The sequence below is a fragment of the Meriones unguiculatus genome, chromosome 3, assembly GCF_030254825.1.
Source record: "Meriones unguiculatus strain TT.TT164.6M chromosome 3, Bangor_MerUng_6.1, whole genome shotgun sequence".
NCBI lineage: Eukaryota > Metazoa > Chordata > Mammalia > Rodentia > Muridae > Meriones > Meriones unguiculatus.
Window position 1 is genome coordinate 185,181,888 of NC_083351.1, and position 16,944 is coordinate 185,198,831.

Sequence of the window (16,944 nt, forward strand, 5' to 3'; positions counted from 1 at the left end):
TGCTTAACTTTACAAATGATTTACATAATACATTTCCAATATCTAATGTACATATCATATTCTCATTCTTATAAGGAAGTTTGGAGAATTTTAGTTAATGTGTATAAAGTATTCAGTAGGCAACGCTGAACATAGTGAGTGCGTAAAATCTGTGTCACTATTTTGTAAAGGAAAAAACAATAAAACTTTAATTATTTGGTCTCTGCAATAAGAAATGTAATAAGTACAACATGCAAACCATGGATAAATTTGGTTACCTTCTTAGATGAAGGTAGAGTTAGGTTATGGAGGTGGAACACTGACATCTAAAAAGGCTTTAAGAAAGTTCTACTCAGACGGAACAAGATGGGAGCCTACCACAGACATTCCCTAAAAGACTTTACCCAGCAGGTTGTCGAAGCAGTTACAGAGACTCACAGCCAAACTTAGGACAAAACACAGGGAGTCTTATGGAAGAAGGGACATACAGAAGGACCTGGAGGGAATATGGGTTCCACAAGGAGACCAACAAAACAACAACAACAAAAAGCTGGGTCCATAGGGGAACTGCAGAGACTGATGCATCAACCTAAGACCAGCAAAGAAAGGACCTAGACCCCCTATTCAGATGTAACCCATCGACAGCTCTTTCTCCATGTGGGAGAAGAGAAGTCTCTGGCATGAACTCAGTTGTCTGTTCTTGATCACTTCTCCCTGGTGGTGCAATCTAGCCAGCCCACAGAGGAAGAGGATCTAGGCAGTCCTGATAGAACCAGATAGGCTAGGTCAGACAGTATTGGAGAAGGACTTCCCCTATCAGTGGATTAGAGAAGAAGAATAGGGGAGGAAGAAGGAGGGAGTGTGAGACAAGAAGGAGATGAGGGAGGAGGCTACAACCAGAATACAAATGAAAATATATATAATTTTTTTAAAAGAAAAAATAAAAAGAAAGTTCCACTCAATAACTGGCTAAGCTGGGATCATGGGTTCTATCACCTTGTTTTCTAGCAGCCTCTGGTTCCTTTAATGTATCAGCTACACCATCCTAGGAGAGACAGATAAACTAATTTTTCCCTTCAAAGAGTCAAGGGATCAATAATCTCATCCCTTCCCAGAGCAGAGGGCTTTATTATTTTCCTTCACTCAATTTCGGGCTTTTCAAGTCATTTCCATCTTTTAAGCTTTTAAGGTTTAGCTAATACTTGAACACTTCTCAGACCAAGGGAGCAGATATATTATGTTTCAGTTGGATTTGTGTTCTACTCCTTTCTGTTGCATGTGTGCTAAACATTTCCAAGATGGCATGTCATGTGCTGGCTTAGATCTTAAGAAGACAGTTCATGTTTCTGACTTAAAAGCAAGCAGTGCCCATGGCAGGTCAGTATCCAAGTGGGTGTCCTAGTAAGGGGAACAGGGACTGTCTCTGACATGAACTCAGTGGTTGGCTCTTTGATCACCTTTCCCTGAGGGGGGTGCAACCTTGCTAGGCCAGAGGAGGACAATGCAGCCAGTCCTGATGAGACCTGATAAGCTAGGGTCAGATGGAAGTGGAGGAGGACCTCCCCTGCTAGTGGACTTGAGAGGGGCATGGGAAAAGATGAGGGAGGGAGGGTGGGTTTGGGAGAGAATGAGGGAGGAGGCAACAGCTGGGACACAAAGAGAATAAACCGTAATTAATATAAAAAATAAAAAATTCTTGAAAAAACAAGAAAAGGGGGGGAAAGCAAACAGTGATGGATGAATATTACAGTAGGATGTCCAGGAATAGTTTCAGCAGAAATAAAGTTCTCAAGGGAGCTGTGTCTGACCAAAGTTGGAAAGAATCTCCATTGGAGCAATAACTCCAATCTGTGCCCAACCTTGATTACTAGTGAGCTCCCCCCCCCCCAGATATTACACAAGGGCCCATGTGGGGCTGGCCCAAACTTAGGTGCAAAATATTGCTAAATTTGGTTTATCAGTTCAGGCCTTGGGTTAATTCAGTCACCATCAAACCCAGGTGATTATCAAATTCTAGTAGATAAGAGTTCTAGAAAAGAAAGGTACTGTGGTTCCCAGTTCTTAAGGCTTTGAAGGTACCTTCTAAGTTAAAAATGGCAAGCATGTTTGCATTTAAAGCTCTTGGGTCGTTGTATGACTGTGCAAATCCAAGAAGCAAAAAGCCCATCTACCTTTTACTATGGGGGATAACAAATCTCCAAAACATATTTTCAGTCCTCTTCTATCCTAAGAGTAACTCAAGTACCTCTATATAGCAAACTTGAGGAATCTGATATTTGAAAGTTTTGTCTCAATTAATTCCCTGGGGTGATGGTATCTCTGTTCATGTTTCACATACACAGTATCAGTTCCCCAGGTCCAATTTCTAGCTAGTTGTATACCTAAAAGCCAGCGTGTAGACAATAATCTTCATGTCACAGAAACTGTGCCAATCATTTGACCTGCATTGATTTGCTGGGTCCTTCAGACTTCCTCTGAGAAGCATTGTTATTACCCTCATTTTACAGGTAAAATTGCAGCAGTGAAGTTAATTGATTGGCCTAAGATCCTGGTAAGTGGCAAAACCAGGATTAGCCACCGACTTGATTACTCTAGAAACTGTTCTCTACAATTGCAGCCGTTCTCTGAGTCAGGGATTTCATGTTAGTGTCTGAACGGTTGCTGTCCAACCTCAAGTTCAGACATGCAACTCCACGATAGTCACCTTCATTTTCCATAAAACAGCCTAGACCTTTCCCCAAATAAATCAATTTTACTTTTACAATAACATAATCTTATTCCTACAAGCATGACTCTTAATATATGTTTGGAAGTAGCAAAATTCTTTTAAAAACACACCATTTGCTCTTTTTGTAACATAACTAAAATCATATATTTTCCTAAACAGGTGTGGTAAAGTCACTGTTTTTATCCACCAGCTCTCTTGTCATGAAATATGGAGAATAGAAGGTCATGGTAAGGTTTACCAAATTCTTTCCTAAATTCCCATTATGACATTGCAAAATAGCCATATGATGCTAGTTAAGATTAGAATGGTAAAAACATATACAATTTTCATAGGTAATAAACTGTAAAATTTCTTTCACTATCTGTTGATATCTGTCTTGAAAATATTTGTTTTTTAAAATATTTAATTATGTGTATATGAGTATGTGGGGTTAGGTCCACATGACTCTAGCTCTCCACAGAGTTCAGACGAGAGCATCAGCTCCCCTGGAACTGGAGTTATGAGTTGCCCAACATGGGGGCTTGGAATCTAACTTGGATCCATTGAATGAGCAGTGCATTCTCTTAACTCCTAAGCCAGATCTACACCTCCAGAAATCTTATTTTTCTTGCTCACATAAGTTGAATTACTTTTCCACATCCAATTTCTAGTTAAATGCAATCATAAAATTGCAATATTTATGAAATTATATCTATATTCCAGAATAATGATACAGTCTTTATAATGATAACATGGTAAAAAATAATGATAAATCCTTTAACCATACTATTTTTATATTTAACATCAAAGAATCTGTGTGATCTTTCATCTTGACCATCAATTAGTTCAGTGGATTGAGAAGGATCTACAAGAGTATTTAACCTCTGTAAAGTCCTGTGGAAATGCCTCTAGAAAGGATTAACCAAGAAGGAAAATGAAATTGAATGAGCACAGCATGATCTCATAGGTTAAAAATGGAGTAAAAGGCGGGAAGAGAAAGACAGCACAGGGATTCTTTACCTTTGTTTCCTGCCAGCCTTGTTGTGTGTTGTTCTGCACCCCGGACCTGCTCCCACAATGAGGCAGTGAAACTTCTGAAGCCATGAACCAAAAGAACAACCCATCTTTTCCCATCAATTCCTTTCTTACTATTTTATCTGATGAGTATAAGCTGCTATTGGAATTTCTAACTCTAATTGCTTTACTGTAGTCACTGGCATATAACCCAACAGTTATGAAGATAAAAAGTGAAGATGAAAAGTGAAAAGGTGAGCTTGGCTTTCGGCACACTTAGTCATCATCAGTCTTTTTAGCACAATTAGATTTAGGAGTTTAATCTACATATTAGATTAATATGTACATACATCTCATGCATCTGTTATATATGTCTAAACAGTCTGGAGTATTAGAAGGATAGAATGAGAGATTCTATATAATATACAAGGCACATTTCAAATGATCAGTAAGCATTAGCCATCAGCTCCAAGTTCCCTCATGAATCATTTATATTTTCTCAGTTTACATTTTTTCATTCTGTTGGGCTCGTTGGCACTTGTTCCTTCTTTAGAGGCCACCTCTTTTGTTTCCTATTTGTATTTTATGCCCCCTACTGTGACTCACCATTTTTTTGTCTGTGAGATTCTGGTTTCCACCCTTCAAGGCTTTCTTGTTAACCCTCTCGGCTTTCCTATTTTTTTGTTTCTGATTTTTTCGTTTTTGTTTTGTTTGTTTTGTTTTGTTTTCCCTCCTCATGCTGTAACTTTCTCAGTCATGTACTGTTCTTTTTGGATGTATGCTCCATCACCAATGGGACTTACTGTCTCAACTCTTTCCTTTTTCTTGCATTAATTTCGTATAATAACCCTCTCCATTTCTCCCCCATGGGTTTCAGACAAAGCCATCTTTACTTGTGTGTGCTATACTTGCTTCTGTCTATAACAGAGGCCTTCGCTGTCCTCCTTATTTCCAGCATCACATGCCTCCCATGCTTCTGCCTACCCTCGCTTTCAACTCCCTAGTGATTCCTCTACATCAGCCTGAAATCCACTGCCTTTTTCTTCCCATTTTCTCCCTGAAGATTTGCCACTCTTATATCAGCTCACTATTTTTGTTTCTCTTTCATTTTTTCTGAAATTTCTCTGGCTGTGTGTATTTTCCCTTTCATGAAGCAAAAGACTGAGAGGCAATTTGTATTGATATATCTATTCACGCCAGAAGGGTAACATTCTTTTCTGAGGCTGTACTCAGTTCTTGTCACCAACTTGTGGGTAAACAAAACAAAACAAAGAAAAACACTTCTGTCTCCACACTGAAATCTCTTTAATGAATTTCTATGCAAAAGAACAGAGTGAGGGAGTGGAAAGAGACCAGAAGTGGTTCATGTTTGTGAGCCAATAGGCAAAGCTCAATGATTGTTCAGTAAAGGAACTCACTCAAGGTCAAGAAAATGAGTGGACAGCATAGTGGATCATCTGAGACCTGAGATTTAGTCATGGCAAGGTCAATGCTTGTTTAGTAGTTCATTTTACCACTTGTGAGATCTCATATTACCCTCATCAAGGACCAGAGGGATCTTTTGGAGGCAAAACTCAGAAGTGAAGGGAGGATTCAATAGAAGTGAATATGTAAAATATTTTATGCATTATCCAGCCCATAGTAAGTATTCAATATTGCTACTTATTGCTGTGATACTCTCAGCTTTCTGTGAGGTGACATGACTTCTTATTCGTGTCTGACTTTGCTAATGGTATTCTGTTCTGCCTGTAATGTTCTTTTACTTTCAGCACATATCTGAAGTCTTCTATGACTCCTTTTGTCACATACTTTATAGCCTATCTTCAGTCACCCCATTGTTGCAAACAGAACCACTCCTTCTCTTTGTATGTCTCAGAGGACTGTGTCAGACTGTCTCTAGGTCCAACAGCCTACTTTGCAGACATAAGTTAATTTTCAGGTACGAGTTTTGCACTTCAGTTTGTATTATGTGCTCACGGGAATGTAAACTTTGTTTTGTTTTCTCAGTTTTTAATTACCAGACAAAGTGTTCCATAAATGCCCTAAATAGTTACTAAATGAAGAAATAGGTGCGAATGACTTTAGGGTTGTAATGAATGACTAAGTGAAGACAAATGGCTCCTACAATGGAGCCATTAAAAAATAACACATTCTACTGGGCAGCAACCCAACAGGACCAGGTAAGACACATATTCCTCACTCCAGCCTCACTGACTTGCTTCTGAGGTCTTGAAATGCTAGTATGGTACTTACCACATTTTGATCAGACTCAAAACTCATCTACAGTTGTGGGATTGGTTGGAGTGACAGGCCAGAATATAAGAGGATGAGATAACAATCAGGATAATATTCTAGGTTATGTAATTCTCACCTGGCAGAAATTCCTGGAAAATTTGCAATCTTGAGAATTCTTGTTTTATTTCCTTTATCATTTACCTATTTTATCATATTTATGAAAGTAACACAGTGGGGAAATAAAGTATAATTTGATTTTCTTTAAGTAAATTGCAACTACCAACTCTGTTAATTGCCCACTCTTTTCTTATACTTTTGAGGATGAGATCGACTACTATCTAACATGTATCAGGCAGCTGTCACATGCTATTCTGTTTCTAGACAGGTGGTTTAATTAGAAAACAAATGGGTATCTAAAAATAATAAAAATAAAATAAGCTACAATAAAAACAAACAAGACAGTCAAAAACAAACAAACAAACAAACAAACAAGAAACACATGAATGGTGTAGATTCAGAGATACACATGTTCAAACACACAGAAATCCCACAAAAGCACAAAACTGGGAAACATGAAATATTTGAAAAAGATCTGTGAAGTAAGAAAAAAACAAACCATGACCAAGTTTTATATGACTTTGTTTTGTGTTGGCTATCTACTGCAGGACATAGGGCCTGCCCTTAAAAGTTGTTTGTATACCTAATGAGACTCTGTCAGAGAAAACTAATTTTTCATTTGCAAGATAGCTTCTGGGTTAGGAATGGGGGTGTGTGTCTACTTCCTCACTCAGCATTTGGACGCCATCTGTCTCATATAGACACTATGCATGCTGCCACAGTCTCTGTGAGTTCATATGTACATTAATCCTGCTATGTTTAGCAGTCTGTGCATCCTCCATCCTCTTTGTCCCTTAGAAACTTTCTGCCTCTTCTTCCTCAGGCTTCCCTGAGCCTTAAAGGGGGAATTTGATGTATACATCCCATTTAGGACTGAATGTTCCAAAGTTGCTCACTGCCTACACCTTGTCCAGTTGTGGGTCTCTGTATTTGTTCTCATCTATTACAGGAGGAAATTTCTCTGATGGTGGCTGAGCAAAATCATATCTATCATTTTACTACAATGTTCTCAGCAGTCACTTTATTGCTACCTCCCTTTAGCAGAACAGTAATATTATTTGGGTTTTCCTTCGGTTCCTGGCCTATCTTGTCTCAGGCTGTCAGCCACCCAACCAATGTGGGGCATAAGTTCCATTTTATGAATTGGGCCTTGAATCCAATCAAATGGGTTACTCTCACAAGCTTTGTGACACCATTACACTATTGCTTTTTGCAGGCAGGTCACCACTGTAGATCCAAAGGATTGTAGCTGGGTTTGCAATTACCTTTCTCCATCAGTAATGGGTAGAGTTCCTCCTTCCAGTACAAAGAACACTAGTCAGTAGGCATGAAGGCTCTTATTAGACACCAGCTCAACCTCTCTGTATTCACTGAGTTGTGTGGATGTCACCTTCAGGAATATGGTCTGACCATCAGCATGTGGAGAGCAACTGACAGACTTGGCAATAGCCTGGATTGTTTAAGAGTTTCCACGGGGTCCCTTCTGCAAAAATCTCCATTAGCTGTAACCCATTCCTGAAATTGGAGGTTTCATTTGATGATTTAATCTAGCTGGTGTTTTGTCTCTCCTGTTACCTGGTGATTCATTTCATATTTCTTTCATATACGTATAGATGTATAGATACATGTATTCATATTAGGAAGCTTCTACTGTGCTGTTTCCATATGCCCCACAAATGCCCTTAATTTTAGCTGTCCCTACCCATATTCCCTCTTTTACCTTTCCCTTCTCTCCCCATTTGACTTTCCTCTTCCAGCTTCATACCCTTATAAATCCATAACTGCCTATTTCTCCTCCCTAGGATAGTCAACACTGCGCACCCTGGTCCCATACTCTAACTAACCTGTGTGCTTCTGTGGATTATAGGCTGATGACTGAATGTCAACTTATAGGCAAATACATACCATGTTTATCTTTTTGTGTCTGGGTTATCTCACTCAGGATTATTATCCTAACTTTATCCATTACTTGTGAATTTTGTGATTTAATTTTTAATGAATATTAAAAGTATTAATTGCAATATGTCATTTTGTAAATGTAGAACATTTTCTTTATCCATATTCATACTTTGGTGGATATGTAGTCTGTATCCAATTTCTGGTTATTATAAAGAGAGCAGCAAGTAACATGGGTGAGCAAGTGTCTCCACAGAAGAATTTAGGGTCCTTTAGGTATATGCCCAAAAGTGGAATCATTGGAATTTGAGTTAAATCTGTTCCCAGCTTCCTGACAAACTGTAGCACTGAGCTCCATATGGACTGTGCAGGTTTGAACTTCCTTCAGCAGTGGATGAGTGTTCCCCTTACTCCACATCCTCATCAGCATTTACTTGTTCTATTGATCATAGTTATTCAGCCTAGTGTAAGATTAAATTTCAAAGTAGTTTTGATTTGCATTTTTCTGATGACTACGGATGTTTACCATTTCTTTTTTAAAATTAATTAATTAATTTATTATAATTTATTTATTTTGAATCCTGGTTGTAGACCTTTCCCTTATCTCCCCATAGTCCCAACAAACCTCCCTCTTCTCCCCCTATGCGCTTTCCCTAGTCTCCTGATAGGGGAGAGCTTCCTCCCCTTCTATCTGACCATAGCCTATCAGGCCTCAAAAAGGCTGGTTGCATCATCATCCTTTATTTTATTGTTTTTGTTTTCCTTTCATTTATTTATTATACTTTGTTCATTTTATATCCTGGCAGTAGCCCTCTCCATCCCAGTCCCATCTTCCCTTCCTCATCTCCTCCTATGCTCCTTCCCTAGTCCACTGATAGGGGAGAGTCTCCTCCTCTTCTATCTAACCCTAACCTATCAAGTCTCATCAAGGCTGGCAGCAACATCTTCCTTTGTGGCCTGGCAAGGCTGCACCCCAAACAGGAGGTGATCAAAGAGTCAGCCACTGAGTTCATGTCAGAGACAACCCCTGTTCCCCTTACTAGGGAGCACACTTGGAATCTGAGCCACCTATGGGTATCTTCTGAGAAGGGGATCTAGGTTTTCTCCATGCCTGGCCCTTGGTTGGAGAATTGGCCTCTACAGGACACTTTGGGCCTGGGTTTTTGACTCTGTTGGTCTTCTTGAGGAGCTCCTCTATTCTCCAGTTCTTTTTTCTCCCTTTTCTTCCATAAGGTTTCTGGCACTCTGCTCAAAGTTTGGCTATGAGTCTCAGTGGCTCCTTTGATACTCTGGTGGGTAGAGTCTTTCAAAAGTTTCCCATGGAAGGCTCCTGTCCTGTCCTGTTCTCTGTCTTTTTCTACTTCTGAAGCCTATTCTGTTTGCCCTTCTGAGTGAGGTTTCAGCCTCACTCGGGGCCTTCTTTGTTTCTTAGCTTCTTTAGGACTATAGATTTTAGTATGTTTATCCTATATTAGATGGCTAATATCTACTTGTAAGTGAGTATACACCAGGTGTGTCTTTCTGTTTGTGGATTACCTCACTCAGGATGATCTTTTCTAGTTCCCACTATTTGCCTGCAAATGTCATCATTTCATTGTTTTAAATTGCTGAGTAGTATTCCATTGTGTAAATTCACCACACTTTTGTATCCATTCCTCTGTTGAGGGACATATAGGTTGTTTCCAGATTCTGGCTATTACAAATAAAGCTTCTATGAACATAGTTGAGCAAATGCCCTTATTGAATGATGGGGCATCTTTCGGGTATATGCCTAGGAGAGATATAACTGGATCTTTAGGTAGCACTCTTCTTAATTTTCTGTGGAAGTGCCAGACTGATTTCCAAGGTGGATGTACAACGTTACAATCCCACCAGCAAAGGAGGAGGGTTCCCCATTCTCCACAGACTCTCCAGCATGTGTCATCCCTTGAATTTTTGATCTTAGCCATTCTGATAGGTGTGAGGTGAAATCTCAAGGTTGTTTTGATTTGCATTTCCCAAATGACTAAGGACTTTGAGCATTTCTTTAAGTGTTTCTCTGCCATTTGTTATTCCTCTGTTGGGAATTCTTTGTTTAGCTCTATGCCCCATTTTTTAATTGTATTACTTGATTTATTAGTGTTTAAATTCTTCATTTCTTTATATATCCTGGATATTAGCCCTCTGTCAGATGTAGGGTTGGTGAAGATCTTTTCCAGTCTGTAGGCTATCATTTTGTTATGATTACAGTGTCTTTTGTTTTACAGAAGCTTTTCAGTTTCATGAGGTCCCATTTATTGATTGTTGATCTTAGAGCCTGTGCTGTTGGTGTTCTGTTCAGGAAGTTGTCTCCTGTGCCAATGAGGTCAAAGCTCTTCCCAGTCCACAGTCACCTTGATACCTAAACTGCACAAAGACCCAACAAAGAAAGATAACTTCAGACCAATCTCGCTGTGAACATTGATGCAAAAATAAAATACTTACAAACCGAATATGAGAACAGATTAAAGATATCATTCACCATGACCAAGTAGGAATGCATGGGTGGTTCAACATATGAAAATCCATCAATGTAATTTAATTCACCATGTAAACAAACTAAAAGAAAAAAACCACATGATCATCTCCTTAGATGCTAAAAAAAGCATTTGACAGAATTCAACACCCATTCATATTTAAAGTTTTCAAGAGATCAGGGATACAAGGCACATATGTAAACATAGTAAAAGCAATATAGAACTCCCTTGTCTGAGACTCTCAACAGTATTAGAAAGAGTTAGAATATCTTTGCTAAAGAGCACCAAGGCTGAGAAGTGTAACAAAACCATGAAAACAGGCATGAGGAGTTTTGGCTTCTTTTCTCATCCAATTTCATTCCCTCCATCTTGAGGAAACATGTATAACTTAAATGTGAAACGCAATAATGAAATCAGCACAGTGAGCCCTAAGAATCTCCCCAAATTTCCAGCTCCAGTATCAATCCAACAGTGCATGCTTCTAGCTGGAGGTAGACAAGAGATAAGAGGACAATGAGTTCAATGCTAGTCCAGGCTACACAGTGAATTTGATACTAGTCTGGGCTAAACAGTAGGGCCCTGTTAAAAAAAAAAAAAAAAACACATCAAAATAAGAAATTAAAGTATCATATTTTTAGTATAAAGTCTATGAGAGTATGATGCACCATCAATTATGAATTATTCTTTTAACATAAAAACAAATACACGTTATGGTTCTCTGAAGGTGCTGTAAAGTGTGCCTGCCATATTGGATACACAGCTTTACCTGATCGTTTCCTAAAATGGCTGTGATTTTACTCAGAGAACATGTAGACTGACAGTCAAGGCAGGTTTGAGTTTCTGTATGACCTGGATTTACACAAGTTCATCACAGCTGACATTTACACTGGTGTAGCTCTGTGTTGGGAAGGGCTGTTGGCTCACTGTAGGGTCAAGAGAGTTTCTGCACTTGACTCACTAAAGGCTGGCAGCAATCCGCCCCGTATTTAATAGTCAAAATACACTCAGGCATTTTCACAGCCACTGGGGAGAAAAAAATAATATGCCAGATTGAGAACCACGATTCTAGAGTGTTCTTTCTAGATAAAAATCTCATCATCTCCTGAGAGCTCATGAAAGGCTCCATATGCTTCTTGCTGATGTTATCATATGAAACTACAGGGCTCTTTATGTTCACATCTTAATTTCATTCCCTCCTGTTATTCCTATCCCTATATGTTCCTTTGTGACTGTCCTACTTGCTAAATGTGGTACTGCTGTGCCTTTGGAATTCTTCCTATTTTGTGGAGTACACTCTCTCAGATTATCCATTTCTTTAACTTTTTTATCTGCTTTCCTTTTCTATTTGGTTATCATCTATATAATTCAGTCTAGCCTCATAAGCCTTTAAAAACAATTACAATCCAGACCCTTTGCATTTTTCCAATGTTTGATTCTGTATTTTCTCTCCTCCTCTCTCTCTCTTTCTCACTCCATCTCTGTTGTTGTTCTGTAGATTTTAAACTGTGGAAATTTCCCACAAAATATAGTGAATGTTTTTATAGTGTATTACCTTCTAGAGCACTGTGTGATTTATACTATTTAAGTGTTCACTATATTTGATTTATGGCCTACTTCTGTTAGAACATAAACTTCAAAAGACAAGGCTCTTTGTCCTGCTGGGTTTTTTTGTTTTGTTGAATACATTTCCTAGCTTTTGCAAAGCAGATGCTGTATTAACATGTGTTAGATGGGTTAAGCCAATGTTAACTTCTTCCCTCTTCTGTCTCTTAAATTGCGGCCTTCAATATCCTTTGCCTTGTAAAAATTCCTAGTACTGAGAAAGTTTCTGTGCTTTTTGGTTATGCACTCCCACTCTGACCATGATTTTCTTTGTATCTGCCTCTGCCTCTTTGCCCCTAGGCTGCCTGGAGCAGCATAAGGGAAACTCTGAGATCTGAAACAGCTGATTCCTCAATTCCTAGAGTCACTCTATCCGTGAAGGGGAAAGATTCAAGAGGCTTGAAAAACTCTGACCTTGCATTTCTGGGAGCTAAATGAGTGTCAGGGAGGACAAAAGAAATCCTTTCAAATCTTCATGTAGGAAATTATTTACCACCAGAGTTGCTAATAGAAAGGCCAGGCTGTGGGTTGCGATGTCATCCTCCCTATACTGTCTGGGGAGAGCCACAGAAGGTATCTTTGGAACCAGAACCGGTGTGTGAGGACACAAGGAACCCGTGTCTTGCCTGAGAGACAGCTCTTGCTGACCCAGTTTCAGCACTACAACGCCTGACACAGCACTGCAATCCGCAACTTTAATAACTTGGTGACATACAAAGCAGTCTTGATGCAAAGTGGAGCTGACAGAGCAGCAGAGGAAAGGCTCTGCCTCTTGCTGAGCTGCGTGGGGAATCTACTCAAGGTGACTGCAACCTTCGCAGCCCAGCGACAGTGGGAGTTTGTGCTGTGAATAAAGAGGCTGGCCTGTTTTCCAGGAGGGCATACACAGGGGTGGCACATAGCCACAGCAAGAAGAGTATGCGTGGAACGTCAGGCTGACACAGTCTGTCTCTTCTGCTTTGATGTCATGCCCCTGATATCACCACTCTACCCCTGTCCATTCCTCTGCTCCTAACATCATTCAAACCTCTACTGATGGTTACTTTGACAGCTGCATAGTGTCTTCCAGGCCTGAACTACTTTCTTATTCATAACCAAAAAAAGTCATCTTCAAAGAGGGTATCAAAGCTCACCTCACTTTCTACCTTGAGTCTTTTTCCAGCTACCCATTCCTGGAGAGAAACTACTAATGCAAAACCCGGTTATTTGCTGTGAGTTCTTTAATCTACGTCTTAGCTCTTCCCATTTACACCCAGTTTTTCCTGGTCACCACCAGCTTCTGCTACCTCCATCACATCAAAGCACAGTTTTCTGGTGGCAATTCTTTCTTCCTCTGAGACGAGGTTTCTCTGTGTAGCCTTGGATGTCCTGAACTTGCTTTGTAGACCAGGCTGGCCTCGTACTCACAAAGATTTACGTGCCTCTGCCTCTTGACTGCTGGGATTGCAGGCATGCGCCATTACGCCCTGCCTGATGGCAATTTGTTAAACAAACAGCATGGATTTCATTCCCCAGTGTCCTTAGGTCATAGCCATGTCATGACCATTTAAATGTTATCTGTGCAGGACAATTTAGTCTTTCACACACAGTGTTTTCTAGTATTGAGGATCTCTCAATCTCTGCCTGTCTTTGTGTATTTAACAGACTGTTCTATAGCCCTAATATGTCACTAAGCCTGCACTTGTCTCACTGCAAATGCTCATAGGATGAGTCTCTTTTAAAAAGTGAATTTAATAGAACATCATTTCACCATTGTTTTTTCTGTGTCAGAAGTGTCAGGATCTTTGAACCATTTTTCGTAAGATAAGGTTTTTCTCATCTCAGCCTCCTCTCTGTTCCCTTTCTGCACCTGCCTCATATATTTCAGGTTCTCCTTAGAATCAATGTACATATGAAGATAATCATAATTAGAAGCTATAATAATTGCCAGCTGTGTTTTGGTCCATTTAAATGAGTGTTTTGACTTAGGTTATATGATTTGAGTAACTTATTCTTGCATTTATTCTTTAACAATGTGTCTGTGTATATACTGGAGAGTGGTGAAGGGCCCTATAATCATTAATCACAATGTAGTGTGACAAAGATGACTACTGAAGAGACCTCCCTCACCTAACATGAGACACACAAGGCTTGAGAAAATGTTGCATATAAATCGTTGTATATGTAAGGATTTGGGACCTCAGAAGAGTTTCCCAGCAACGAGAGTGGGCGAGCACAGTTCTGTGTGTACACAGAAAGAAGAAAGGCATAGGGATAGGATAGCACAGGTTGTTCCGCTGTCTCACGGGACTGGACACTTCCTTACAGAGGCACCGCACATGAAGAGGACAAATCCTGTGTCCAGATTACACAGCAAATAGAGTTCTAGATGGCAGAGCTTACAAGCGATCATAACTGTCAGGACAACGTTTGGGTCTGGCAGGAAATGCACAGTGTGGGGGTTGCAAAGAGGAAGGAGAGGGATATCTAAATGCAAATATGCCCACACAGGTACATCTACTTCATACGCCTTTAAACTGGGAATTGACTTTCACTTGTCTTCTACTTTGGTTTCCATAGTTACCTTGGCCACTTATTTTTCTTTTAACCTCCTTTTCATTGTTTTAGGATGAGGTGGGTTGCATAAGGGTTAACCAGTCAGGGGAAGACAAGAGATTTTAAAACAATTATTTGGATTTTTTTTTTTTAAGAAAATTGCTAACCTTGCAATTTAATGGAAACCATCTCTGGTATATTTGCCCTGAAGGATGCTGTAGGGAGAAGCAGGCGCCTTTTCTTTCCCTCCTCCCTGGCTTCTATTATTACCATGCACTTACTGCTAATACAGCATCTAAACTTGCAGTTCCGTAACTATGGCAATAAAATGGGTGAGATTCCTTTCCATTATGACTACAATTGTTTGGACTTCACAAACAGCACGTGCATTTGCACTGGGGATGATAAAGATGCACTCTGGGGAAAACAGTAATTTTAACTCCCTGTGGTGCCTTGGATATCCTGGTCTCTCAGTCCATAGCCACCTGGAGAATTATCACCACCAGTTCATTACAGCAGATATAGATGCAGGACTTGGTGGATGTTGTGTCCATCCTGAGCTTGAAGAGCACACCTGTGTACGTAGGGTCAGAAAGCTATGTCTGTGAAAAGCTTAGGAGATGGCAAGTGGAGGCAAGAGAACACAAGTCCAGAAAACTTTGTCTCTGAGGGAACAAACAGTAAGTCTGGAGGCTTTGAGGGTTGTAAGGTTTCTGTTGCCACTATTCTTTCAGCTCCTGTCTTCCAAAAATAAACACCACAGATGAAACAGCAAGGAGTGCAGAGCCTGTGTTCCAATGCAGTTCTACTTGTGGATACTGATATCTGAATTTGGAATGCTTTATACTTGTCATTGTGAGAAACACTGATATCACTTCATAATGAGAGTACTGGAAACTCAGAGTAATGAAAGCGTGACAGATTTATTCTGTAGATGCTGGACATCCACTTGGATATGAGGCAAAAATGGTTGGTTTGCCAGTTTCAGCATCAAAATTCACAATTTCTAAGAGTCTCCCTACAGCAATTAACGTGATGATGCACAACCACAATAATTCATTCATAAGGAATTTATATTGTGATAGTTCCCAAGTCTTTCCAAACTTCTCTTGGTTCTAAGTCTTTGACTTGGCATTTATTTTGAACAAAGTAATGTATTCATACCAAACTGGCTTGCATTGGTACTGACAGTTTACCCCCATAGACCACAAATTTCCTATAATTAGCTGTTATTCTCAACCCTCCTCCGCTTCACTTCTCTCCCACCTCCCCCAGGAATGTTGGGGAGGGGTTCTGAAGACCCATGGGGTTTAGTCAGGAAGAAAGAACCCCCTAGGGCTGCAGGGGGAGGATTGTTTTCTTAATCTCCAAGGAGGCAAAAGATGTTAATTATTCAGGACAGTTGCAGTGAGAATAATGAGAACTATGCACAAAAATTGGAAAGTGGCCAATTTACCTCTTACAGATCTTATTCTAGGTCACTAAATACATTTTCTTCCACATGCAGCTGTAGTTCTGGAAGAGATCTGAGTGGGGTCTAGGGTTCTCCGTTAAAAGCTCAAATTGCTTTTTATAAAATACTTGGGTACAGCTTTTCTGAACAAGGTTACTTGGTGACTCCATGGAATAATGAATTTGGGGCAGGTGGTGTTACCTTGGGAAAACCAGATGCCCTTTCTGGGCATAACTTTTTCTGTCGGAGCCTTGTGAACAGGCTCTGTATGTTCCCTAGCTTCAAAGACTAGCCCTTAATGTTCCTCCCACATTGCTCCTGAGGAGCTTGCACATCTGTTTTCAGGATCCATTACTTTATAAACTTTGATGAGGTATCTCTCTTTCTCTCCCTCTCTCCTCAGTCTCTAGGAAATTACTGCAGTTCTTTCTTTGGAAATTAACTGGCCCTGTGCTAAGCAAATGCATTCAGCTTCTCCCTATCTGATTTCTCCTATTCTCATTTGTCAGCAAAGGAGAAACCTCCTAGCTATTAATCAAACTCCTGACTGTGGATAGCTTTAATTGCAGAAACCATGACTAGATGAGGAATGCTCAACTTTTCCAAAGAGAGCCAGCTGCCTAGCACAGAAGAGAAACAATTAATTACCTGCTTTTCCTTTCTACAACAGAAATGCAGATGAACTACCAGTGTTGTGGCTGGCACCGAATTTTCTCTTCCCAAGGTGGAGGGGAATGTCCAAGATGGCATTTATGAAGTGGACACTCAAATGGGAGTTTATGTATCAGATTCTGGTTGGGTACACACATCTGTCTCTGTCTAGCATCTTTATTTGAATATGGATACATGCTTGCTCCACTCTTTATTGAGGAAAGCAGCAGCAGTGTTCTCTAAAGAGAATGCAGTATAAT